The following is an 11,158-nucleotide window of genomic DNA, read 5'->3' as shown; positions in this document are numbered from 1 at the left end:
AGAGAGGGACATCATGCTGGGCAGAGTGGAGGGACAACGCAGGAGGGGAAGACCCTCTATGAGGTGGATTGATTTAGTGACTGGGGTAATCGGGATGGGTGTGTCAGAGGCAATGAGATTGGCACAGGATAGAGCAGGGTTTAGGGCTGTTGTACATAGGGTCGCGATGGGTCGCAAACGACTCGACGGCACATAACAACAACAACAACATGGTTAAGTTAAATCAGTCAAAATTTTCCATTGTAAATATATTCTTTTCCCTTGTATTAGTAAGTAAGCAGTGGAGTATGTAAGATCTCTCCATTGAAAATATGTATTTTCTGTTGTAATTAGTGAGTAATTTATGGGCTAGTATTAATTTCTGACTAGTAGTTTTATCATCTTTTGATTACTCATCTCTGAATCAGTTATTACCCTTCTAGTTTTCTAATTTTTTCTCTAAATTGTTGTTGTTGTTATATGCTGTTGAGTTACCTGTGACTCATAGCAGTCCTATGTACAATATCTCTGAAGCCTGCTCTGTCCTCCTGAGCCAGTCTCACTGACTCTGACACACCCACTCCCATTTCCTCAGTTACTGTATCAATCCTTCTTATCTGAGGCCTTCCACTCCTGTCCTGTCCCTCCACCCTTTGCAGCATGAAGTCCTCCAAGGATCGGTCCCTCCTGGCCACAAGCCCAAAGTATGTGAAGACGGAGCTTCAAAATCATAGCTGCCAAAGAGAAACTTGGTTTCATCCTCTCCAAGACAGACTATATGTATTCTTGGCTGTCCGTGGTATGTTCAAGACTCTTCTTCAGCACCACAACTCAAAGGCATCAATTCTTCTTCTGTCATCCCTAGTTATTGTTGAGCTCTCTGATGCATAGTAAGTAATAGCAGAGACCATGGCCTGGATGAAGCACACCTTAGTCTCTATACTGCTATAGTATAGTCTATACTGACATAGTTGCTTCTCAGTACTCTGAAGAGGTCCCTGGCAGAAGATTTTCCCAATGCAGTTTGTCTTTTTATTTCCTGCCGGTGCTAAGAGTGTTGATTGTGAAGCCTAGCAAGCTGTAATTGTTAAGCACCTCAATATCTTATCTATCATAGTACTACCAACTGGCACCCTGGTGAGAATCTTTGTCTTCTTGGTGTTGAGCTTCAATCCATCATGAAAACTACAGTCCTTGACCTTCTGTAATAAATGCCTCAGGTCCTCCTCAGTTTTAGCAAGCAAGGTTGTACCATCTGCATAATGTAGGTTGTTGATGAATCTTCCTCCAACCCTGATGTCACATTCCCCTCATAAAGCCCAGTCTCTCAAATGATCTGTTATTTTTCTTTTTTAAAAAGACATTTTCTCCTCTATCTATTCTTTTTTTCTTTAAAGCAGTTACAAATTACTTTTTTCTATTTAATGTATCATCACTCATTAGTATCATTTATATTTTTTTTTTTGAGCCTAAATTGCTGCAAGTTTGGTAAGTGGGATATTTTCTCTTTAAGTTGGTGACTTTTATGTAATTTTGCTAAGTTCTTTTCACTTCTTGAGTAGTTAGTTGCTTCCTTGGATAACACAACTCACCACATCTGCCTTATACTTTTCTTGCTTCAGGCCAGGACATAGCCATTTTTCCTAGAAGCTTTTGTTTAATTTTAGTGGAGAATGATACACAGCAGCCGTCCGCAAACATTTTTGACTAAAGATAAATTAGGAAAGAACAGAACAGTTTTGTTATGTATTATGTACCTATTGACATTTATAATATTAAAAGTTAAAAGAGAACTTTAAATAACTTTAAAAGTAAATATACATTCTCTTAAAATTATAAGCAAGTTGTTATTGTTGTTGCTGTTGTTATGTGCCGTCGAGTCGCTTGTGACTCATAGCGACCCTATGTACAACAACCCTAAACCGTGCTCTATCCCGTGCCAATCGTACTGCCTCTGACACACCCATCCCGATTACCCCAGTCACTGAGTCAATCCATCTCATAGAGGGTCTTCCCCTCCTGTGCTGTCCCTCCACCCTCCCAAGCATGATGTCCCTCGCCAAGGAACTGTCCCACCTTACATCTAAGGGCAATATTTTCTCAGGAATAAAACTCAAGAGATAGGAAGAGAAATGGGAAGCACAGGGAAGAAGTGGGAGAAGTGATGATCCAACATGTGAAGTGTTATAAACGTCACAAAACATAGTATGTGTGATTTTTTTAAAATATAAAATAAATTTACTCTAAACTTTCACTCAAATTGCAATAAAAAGATACAAAAATCAATAACAATGTATTAATGTAATTTCCATATTCTAACTTAAAATACCTAATTATCAAAATAAAAATAAAACCTTCAACAAATTTACTGTAGAATTGTAACAGAGAAAGTATGCTAATTGGAAGCTCTTAGACTTTTTAGTTAATTACGAATATATTTTATGGTATAGGAACACTCAGCAAATTGTAGCTTCTTAAAATTAGTTGCAATATAGAATCTGAAACTATATCCATATTTTTTTACCCTCTTATATTAAAAGCAGTTGACCTATATTGCCCTTTGAATGAATATTACTGATGCATCATTTTATAACATCTTACATTTTGTCATTGATAAACCAAATACAATAGTATCAGGGACTAAATGTACCATATGTTTACTGCCACATCTCATATTAGTATCTTTTTCTGAAGTTTTACATTCTGTTGACTTTTTAAAAAAAATATCATGAAAAAAGTAAAAATGTTAAGTCAAATCTAGCATGTAACTGTACTTTGATTTGTTTTATATGATAGTGCTGAAAGGAAAAATTGATGAGAAATTCTAAGTTTAGAGAAGTTTAGTTACTTGTTGGAAGTCACACAGCACCCAAGGACTTCCGTTTTTTATCTTCAGTGTTTCAATGGAGAACTTAACAGCTTGTCTTACTGCATGCTAAGTGTAGAACCGAGCACACAGTAAGAGAATAATAAACACCATCAATATTTTGTTGAATAAAAGCTGTGCATTGGGGTTGGAGGGAGACAGAGAAAGATGGAATAAATAATGTATACTGCATTGAAACAGTTGAGGGAGAAAATGGTTTAAAAGGGATATGTGATTAGTTATTATTGTCATGACAGGAGTCCAGAATGAAGGCTGCACAGTGGAGTGGAGTTAGGGGAGAGACTGTATAACAATGAATGATTTTTCCTTTTACTTTTCAAAGAGAAGAGCAAACTTAGGGGAGGGAGGTGTGGGCAGGGAGAAAAATGCAAGAATGAATGAATGAATGAATGAATGGAACTCCTCATTCTCTGTAAACTTTCATTAAAATTAATAATAATAATTTTTGTAAAAGCTGTGCATCAGTGTGTGTCTGACAAGGACTCAACTGTGCATAGATAATTAAGAGACATTTCTGTTGCTTTGTATAATTGTAAACTGTGTTGTTATTACCTACCACCAAATAGACTTAAGTTCTTACTGACCCTATGATCAACATAAGTGAACTCTGCTCTCTCCTGTCTCATCCTCATGATTTCTGTTATGCCATTGGGGTGGTCCAACATAATTTCACCTCTTGAGAGTCTCCCTCTCTTTCTCTAATCTCCTATTTTTCTAAGAATTCTCTCTCTCCCTAAAAGACTGATTGCTCCTGAAAATAAGCCCAAAGTGAATAGATGGAGGGAAAAAATAAAACTTTAGACTAAGTAAAAGTTACACTAATTATAGTCATTTATGAGAATTACCATTTATGGCTCGTTCCCATATGCACTGTAATTATTGTGCATATCATTAGCATGTGCCAGATAAATTTTGTCATGCGTTTTACTGCATTATAGCGCTCCATTCACGCTCTCAAGTGTTTTTATGCTGTTTCTATAACGTAGCCGGCTGCTCACAACTTTAAAAAACCAGAGGGAATTCTGCCTGCTAGTCTTTTCTTTTTCTTCCCGAGAGTCCAATTATCCTTTATTTGCGTGGGTGTCTTTTTCAAAATCTTCTGCCAACAATTCCCCATTGATTCCAAAGCAAGCTTCACATGTTAAAGAGAAATTGTGGGAAAGTTTGGACAGCTCATACTCTCTTCCCTTCCTCCCCACTTCCCCCCTCCTGTTTAGCTCTGATTTCCAAGGTTCTGGCTAGCTGACTACTTCTTTCTCATAATTATGAAGGGTTTTTATGCGTTCTTTTAATCTCATCTCATTTAAAGATTCTCTGCATAAAACCTTTAGGCTTTCACCCTTGGCTCTAACATCCAAATATAATTAATGGTCCAGCCCAATAAACTGAAAGTCCACAAAGGTCTCTCCACTCATATTTCCATAGGTATCTGAAGACAACTTCTTCAGATAAGCTCATGTGACAGTCTGCTTTTCCTTGTTGTCATTAGGCACTCAATTCCCTCTCGGGTTCAGCCATTGCAGTTCTCCTATGTACCCAAGTTACATTGGCTGAGAAAGTAGACGCTAAGTCTTCATTCTCTCAAAGCACAGGCTGCTGAAATTTATGAAGGAAAGTGTGGTGAGTCTGATGAGAAACTATTTGCATTGGCATCACCGTTGTTTGTCAGATTATATGTTGCTATGATGGTGGAAGTTATGCCATTAGAATTTCAAATAGTAGCACAATCACTCACAGTAGATAAGGTTCAGCAAATCATCTAAACTAAGATTCAGAAGAAAGTCCTGGTGATTTATTTCTGAAAAGCCTACCATTCACAATAGAATGTTACCTGATATTGTGATAAAAGATGTGTCTCCTAAGCTGGAAGATACACTTAAAATACACAGTGACAGCAACAAGGGACTTGAGTATCGCAATAATCATGAAAATGGTATAGAACTGAAGAATGTTTTATTGTATTGAACATGAATGGGAGCTGACTTGATGGCAACTAACAACATTTACAATGCAGACAGGAATTAATTTGAACTTGCAAATAATCATCTACTTCTCATTATAGGGAACATCTCACTTCCATGTCCTTTGGGAAGTCCTTTTTCCTTTCTTCATATATAGCCCAGAAAGCTTTCAGAGAGACAAAGCTCGCCAATAGTGACCCTCTCTCACTCAAGAATTACCTTCTGACGATCCCAAAAGGAGAAGTTCTCTTATATCTGGAAAACAGAGACATAATTTCCAACAAGCAGAAGAAAATGAGAAACTAGACCGCACTTTCGCTCCCAGTTGAGGTAAATAGCAGTGTTGTTGGTCATATTCCTCCAGGATGGCAAGAGGGAGCTCACCTGAATTCTCATGTTGAAGGGGGAGAGAGACTTCAGGGCTCTTTCAGAGGTGATACTTCTGAAGCAGTGAAAGGAAGCACCATCTTCTAGTCCAAGGCAAAGTAGCACCCAGGATTTTATATATATATATAGTTGTTGATTGTTGATTATTGATGTTGATTGTTGTTGATTGCCATCAAGTCGAGCACAACTCATAGCGACCCTATGAACAAAAGGCCTGAAGCCTTTCTATAATTATCATCATTTATCAAAGTTCAGAGAGTTTCCAAAGGCATGTTGTTTCAGAAGTGGATGCCACTCCTGCTTCCAAATATATATATATATATATATGTTGATTCACTAACAAAATTCATACATTGTGTTTCACACTATTCATCATTTACATTGTCTTCCATACAATCATTTTAATGCATTGTTTTAGAAAATTAATCACCATTGAACCTTACCTGCCATAACCCTGTCTTTTACCTGGATCCTTCCCATTTCCTTCCCCCCTCCCTCTCCACCCACCAAACGGTGCAACCCTGTGATTTTGCCTCTACACATCCTCACCCCTCTTCTCCCAGCCTCACTTCTTGAGTTCCCATACATGTTTTAATAGTTATCCTTCCGTTTTTATAATAATAGTCTTATACAGTATTTGTCCTTATGAGATTGAGTTAGTTCACTCAGCCTAGATCACGTTGTCCTTGACTTCCAACTATTTCATTTTTTTTTTTTTGGTGGTGGTTTGTTGTTTTGTTTTTATTTTTGTTTTTGCTGAGTACAATATATTTCACTGATGGTACATGGCAAGATGGTCTCTAAGCCCCTTCTCTTTCTCAGGGGGATTGGATGGAAACTGTGTCAAGAAAGTGAGATTCTCAGTGTGAGGAGAGATCAAGTTGGGACAAGGACTCCCCAGCAGCTGAGGATCTCTCTCTTCTAGTGCTATTGCTGGGGCTTGTGGTCCAAGAAGCTCTAATTCTTTGGAGGCCATATGAAACATCAGGTCGACCACCCAGTTGCTGTAGCCAAATTAATTGTCATACCAGAAAATGAGCTTGACAAAGTGGTCATTCAGGGCAATGCCAACCCAGTATCAAAGGTGCGAGAGTGGGTGTCATTGTTAAAGTCACAGGAGACAATGTTGTCTTCAGTGTATCCCAGGATGCCTTTGAGGGGACCTTTTGATGCCTGCTTTACTACTTTCTTGATAATCATCATATTTGGCAGCTTTCTCCAGGCAGCAGTTCAAATCCATGACCGACACATTAGGGGTGAGGGCATGGAAATTCATGCCAGCTCACTCAGCTCAGGGATGACTTTGCCCACAGCCTTGGCAGCACCAGTAGATGCAGGGATGATGTTCTGGGCAGCTCCACGGCCATCATGCCACAGCTTTCCAGAAGGGCCATCCACAGTCTTCTGGGTGGCAGTGATGACATGAGCTGTGGTCATGAATCCCTCTACAATGACAAGGTTGTCATGGATGACCTTGGCCAGTGGGGCCAAGCAGTTGGTGGAATAGCAGGCATTGGGGCCAATCTTAAAAGAGTTGTTATACTCTTGTTTCATGCCCATCACAAACATGGGACATCAGAAGAAGGAACAGAAATGAATACCTTCAATATGACACCCTTCAAGTGAGCCCCAGATATTATACTCAGCACCAGCATCACCCTACTTGATGTTGGCAGATATTGTTCCAGAAAGATAGTGATAGCTTTCCCATTGATCCCATTGAATTTGCCATGGGTAGAATCATACTTGAACATATAAACCACGTAGTTGAGGACAATGAAGGGGTCATTGATGGCAAGAACATCCACTTTGCCAAAGTTGAAAGCAGCCCTGGTAACTAGGCATTCAATGTGGCCTAACCATTTAATCCACCTTTACCATCTTGTCTCAGGTATGCTGCCAAGGCTGCATAAGAAGTGAGGGCTATCTGTCAATTGATGAGGAGGAGAGAGCCAGTATTTGATATTATTAACCACTTTTTTCTTCTCATAGGCATTTCTATTCTAATATCTTTTTTCTCTCATTTTTCAACTTGGGATTTTAGTGAGTTAAAAAAAGAATGTTGGTGTTTCATTCAGTCATGCATGTACAATACTCCTAATGTCCGATCAGGTGGCTCTCATAGCATAGACCATAGGGAGTTGTGCTGCCAATTCAAAGCTGTACCTTTCTGGTCTGTTAAAAATCCAACAGTGGTTCTTTAGGAGAAAGATTGGCAATGTCCTTCCAGGTGACTTACATTCTAGGAAACCCAGTGGAGGGTCAGGTATGAGTTAGCTCTGATTCCCAGGCAATAAGTTGGTTTTGGTTTTTAAAATGTCCACTCATCTCTTCATTATGTAGTATCTTTATTAGCACACATTTTAATTGTCTGTTACTTACTTACTAATTTTTACTTCCTCCTTTCCCATCCCTAGAAAACATCAAGAATAATTATATCTGTTTGTAAAGCTTCCTTGTTATAGATGTTGTTGTTAGGTGCCATTGAGTCTAGTATTACCTATAACAACTTTATGAACAACAGAGTCCTGTCCTATGCTGTGCCATCCTCATACTTCCTGATACCCTAGAGCCCATTGCATTAGTCATTGTGTCAGTCCACATGGTGTGGGTCTTTCTCTCCTTCACCAACCCTCCACCTTTCTGAGCATCATGTCCCTTTTGAAGCCTCCTCATCTTTGTCTCCAAAGAGCTCTCCAGCTGCACCCTCTCCAAGACATATTTGTTTGTTCTTTTGGCGGTCCATGGGATTTTCAGAGCTCTTTAGCATCACAGCTCAAAGGCATCAATTCTTCTTCTGTCATCCTTATTCATTGTCTAGCTTTCAGATGCATAGCAAGTGATCGGAATGGCCTGAATCAGACACACTTTAGTCCTCAAACTTACACCAATACTTCTCAATAATTTGGAGAGGTCCCTAACTGCAGATTTTCCCAGTGTAATATGTCTCTTGACTTCCTGACTGCTGGTACCAAGGGTGTTAATTGTAGATCCAAGTAAGGTGAAGTTGTTGATAGCTTCAATCTTTTCCCAATCTATCATGATTTTGCGTTTAGGCCCAGTGGTAAGTTGTCTATTTGACATTCAAATGAAGTCCATTGAAGGTAGTATTCTTTGATCCTCTGTAACAAATACTTTAAGTCCTCCTCACTTTCAGCAAGCAAGGTTGTTTCATCTATATAATGCAAGTTATTGATAAGCTTCCCTCCAATCCTAAAGCCACATTCCACTTCATAGTGTCCATCTTTTCAAATAATTTGTTCAGTATACAGATTGAATAGATATGGAGAGAGAATACAGCCTTGATGCCCTCCCTTACTAATTTTACACCATCTAGTGTTCCCTTATCTGTTTGCACAAAAACCTCCTGGTCTAGCTATAGGTTTTGCATGAGGACAATTAAGTGCTCTGGGATTCTCATTCTTCTCAGTGTTAGCCATAACTTGTTATGGTTCACACAACCAAACTTCCTTTAGCTTTTTATAATAGAGGTCTTATGCAATATTTGTCCTTCCATGACTGACTCCACAAAGTATCCTCTGGATTGACGCAATGTGTTCCACGATCTTTATGGATCTTTAATGCTGCATAATACTCCATTCTGATTCTATCTCTTTGCTGTTGTAATTAATTACAAATAAAGATGAAAGTGCATACAACGTTTCACGTTGCAGATCTTATTTCTTCAGATATATATACTTACTAGTGGGAAATTGTGCCAAGAAATCTGGAGGACAACCACCTGGCCAACCGACTTGAAGAGATCGATATTTGTTCCCATTCCAAAGAAAGGTGATTCAACACAATGTGGAAATTATCGAACAGTAGCATTACTATCGCATGCGAGTGAGATTCTGCTGAAGATTATCTTAAAACGACTGGAACAGCACACCAACAGAGAACTACCGGAAGTGCAGGCTGGGTTTTGAAGGGGCCATGGTACTAGGGATATCGTAAATAATTTTAGATGGATTTTGGCTGAAAGCAGGGAGTACCAGAGGAATGGCTGTCTGTGATTCATTGATTACGCAAAGGCATTTGACTGTGTGGACCACAACAAACTGTGGCTAACTCTGAGAAGAATGGGAATCCCAGAATACTTGATTGTGCTAATGCAAAACCTATACCTGAACCAGGAGGCAGCTGTCAGAACAGAGCAAGGAAAAACTACATGGTTCAAAATTGGGAAGGGTGTACACCAGCGATGTGTCCTCTCTCCATACCTTTTTAATCTTTATGCAGAACAGATTATCCAGGAGGTTGGGCTCTATGAGGAGAAATGTGACATCAGGATTGGGGGAAGACTCATCAGCAATTGGTTTTATGCAGATGACAAAGTGCTGAAACTGAGAAGGACCTGAGGTGTTTGCTGAGGAAGGTCAGGGACTGCAGCCTTCAGTATGGATTGAGGCTCAATATCAAGAAAAAGACTCTCACCACTGGGCCGAATGGCAACATCATGATGTATGGTGAAGAGTTTGAGATTTTTCACAGTTTTAGTTTGCTTGGATCCACAATCAACGCTCTTGCCACTAGCAGCCATGAAATTAAAAGATGTGTTGTGATGGGAAAGTCTGTGGTTAGAGACCTCTCTACAGTACTGAGGAGTAATGATGTCAGTCTGGAGACTAAGGTGCACCTTATACATGCCATGGTCATTGCAATTACTTGCTATGCTTCAGAAAGCTGGACAATGACTAGGGGTGACAGAAGAAGAATTGATGCCTTTGAACTGTGGGGTTGGGGAAGAGTATTGAATAGACCATGCAGTGCTAAGAGAACTAACAGGTTTGTACTAGAGAGGTTGAAGCCAGGCTGATCCTTGGAGACAAGGATTCTGAAGCTTTGTCTGGCATATTTTGAACATGTGGCAAGGAGGGGCCAGTTCTTGGAGAGAAACATCACACTTGAAATGGTGGAGGGACGGTGCAGGAGAGAAAGACCTTCAATGAGATGGATTGATTCAGTGACTAGGGTAATGGGAATAAGTGTATCAGAAACGATGAGATTGACTCAGGACAGGGCAAGGTTTAGAGCTGTTGTACATAGGGTCACTATGAGTCATAGGTGACTCGAAGGCACATAACAATAATAACAACAAGTGGGAATGTGGAATCAAATGGTTTTCCCATTTTCAGCACTTTAAGGAAGGGCTCAGTTACTTTCTGTAGTGGTTACATCATCTCACATTCCCACCAGCAGTGCTATGCTTATCTTCTGGGAGCAGCTGTGGCCTGCCTTTCTCTTTCCTCTCTAATTGCTCTCTCCCAGTGGTTTTATTGTGGCATCACCCTTCCTTTCACTTTTCTGTATATCCTGAATTTCTTTTGGATTGTATCTTCTGGTCTTGTTACTCTTCAATCCCATGGCCAATCTCATTCAGTCTCTACATTTTGAAAAAGTAAATTGTACTATCTGTTCTTTGCCACCTGTCACATCTTCAGCAGGCACTAGGGGAAGTTCAGTTGAATAATTAAAATCTGGACCAGATTTCACTAATGAATAGAGCGTGAGGTAGATTCTCATTTTTCTTTAATCACCCTGCCAAAGCAAGCCTTAGCCAAATAGCTAGGCTGTGGAACTCATCTCTTATAGCTTAAATGGGGTGTTTATACAATAAAGCAGATTTTCCATGTAGTCCTTGGGGTTCACATTCAGAGATCCTTCAAGTTGACAAATCATCTGGAAAGGGAATATTTACAGACTTTTCTCTTCAAGGCATTTAAAGAGATTATCTTTGCAGCATTTCAACTGTGGCCTAGGTGTGCTGGCAAATTCACAGAAGTAACAAAGTGGCTGTGTTCTGTCCTTCAGACACAGATACCTGCCCTTGAATGATTTTTCATATTCTTTGTTCACAGTCACTTTTCAGCATCCCTGCAGTACTGACTATTGGATATGACTGGTGACTTTCACTACCATAAGTTTTACACAAGAGCAGACT

The sequence above is a fragment of the Elephantulus edwardii genome, unplaced genomic scaffold, assembly GCF_000299155.1.
Source record: "Elephantulus edwardii isolate Elephantulus edwardi_28Jun2011 unplaced genomic scaffold, EleEdw1.0 scaffold00025, whole genome shotgun sequence".
NCBI lineage: Eukaryota > Metazoa > Chordata > Mammalia > Macroscelidea > Macroscelididae > Elephantulus > Elephantulus edwardii.
This window is presented reverse-complemented; position numbering follows the sequence as displayed.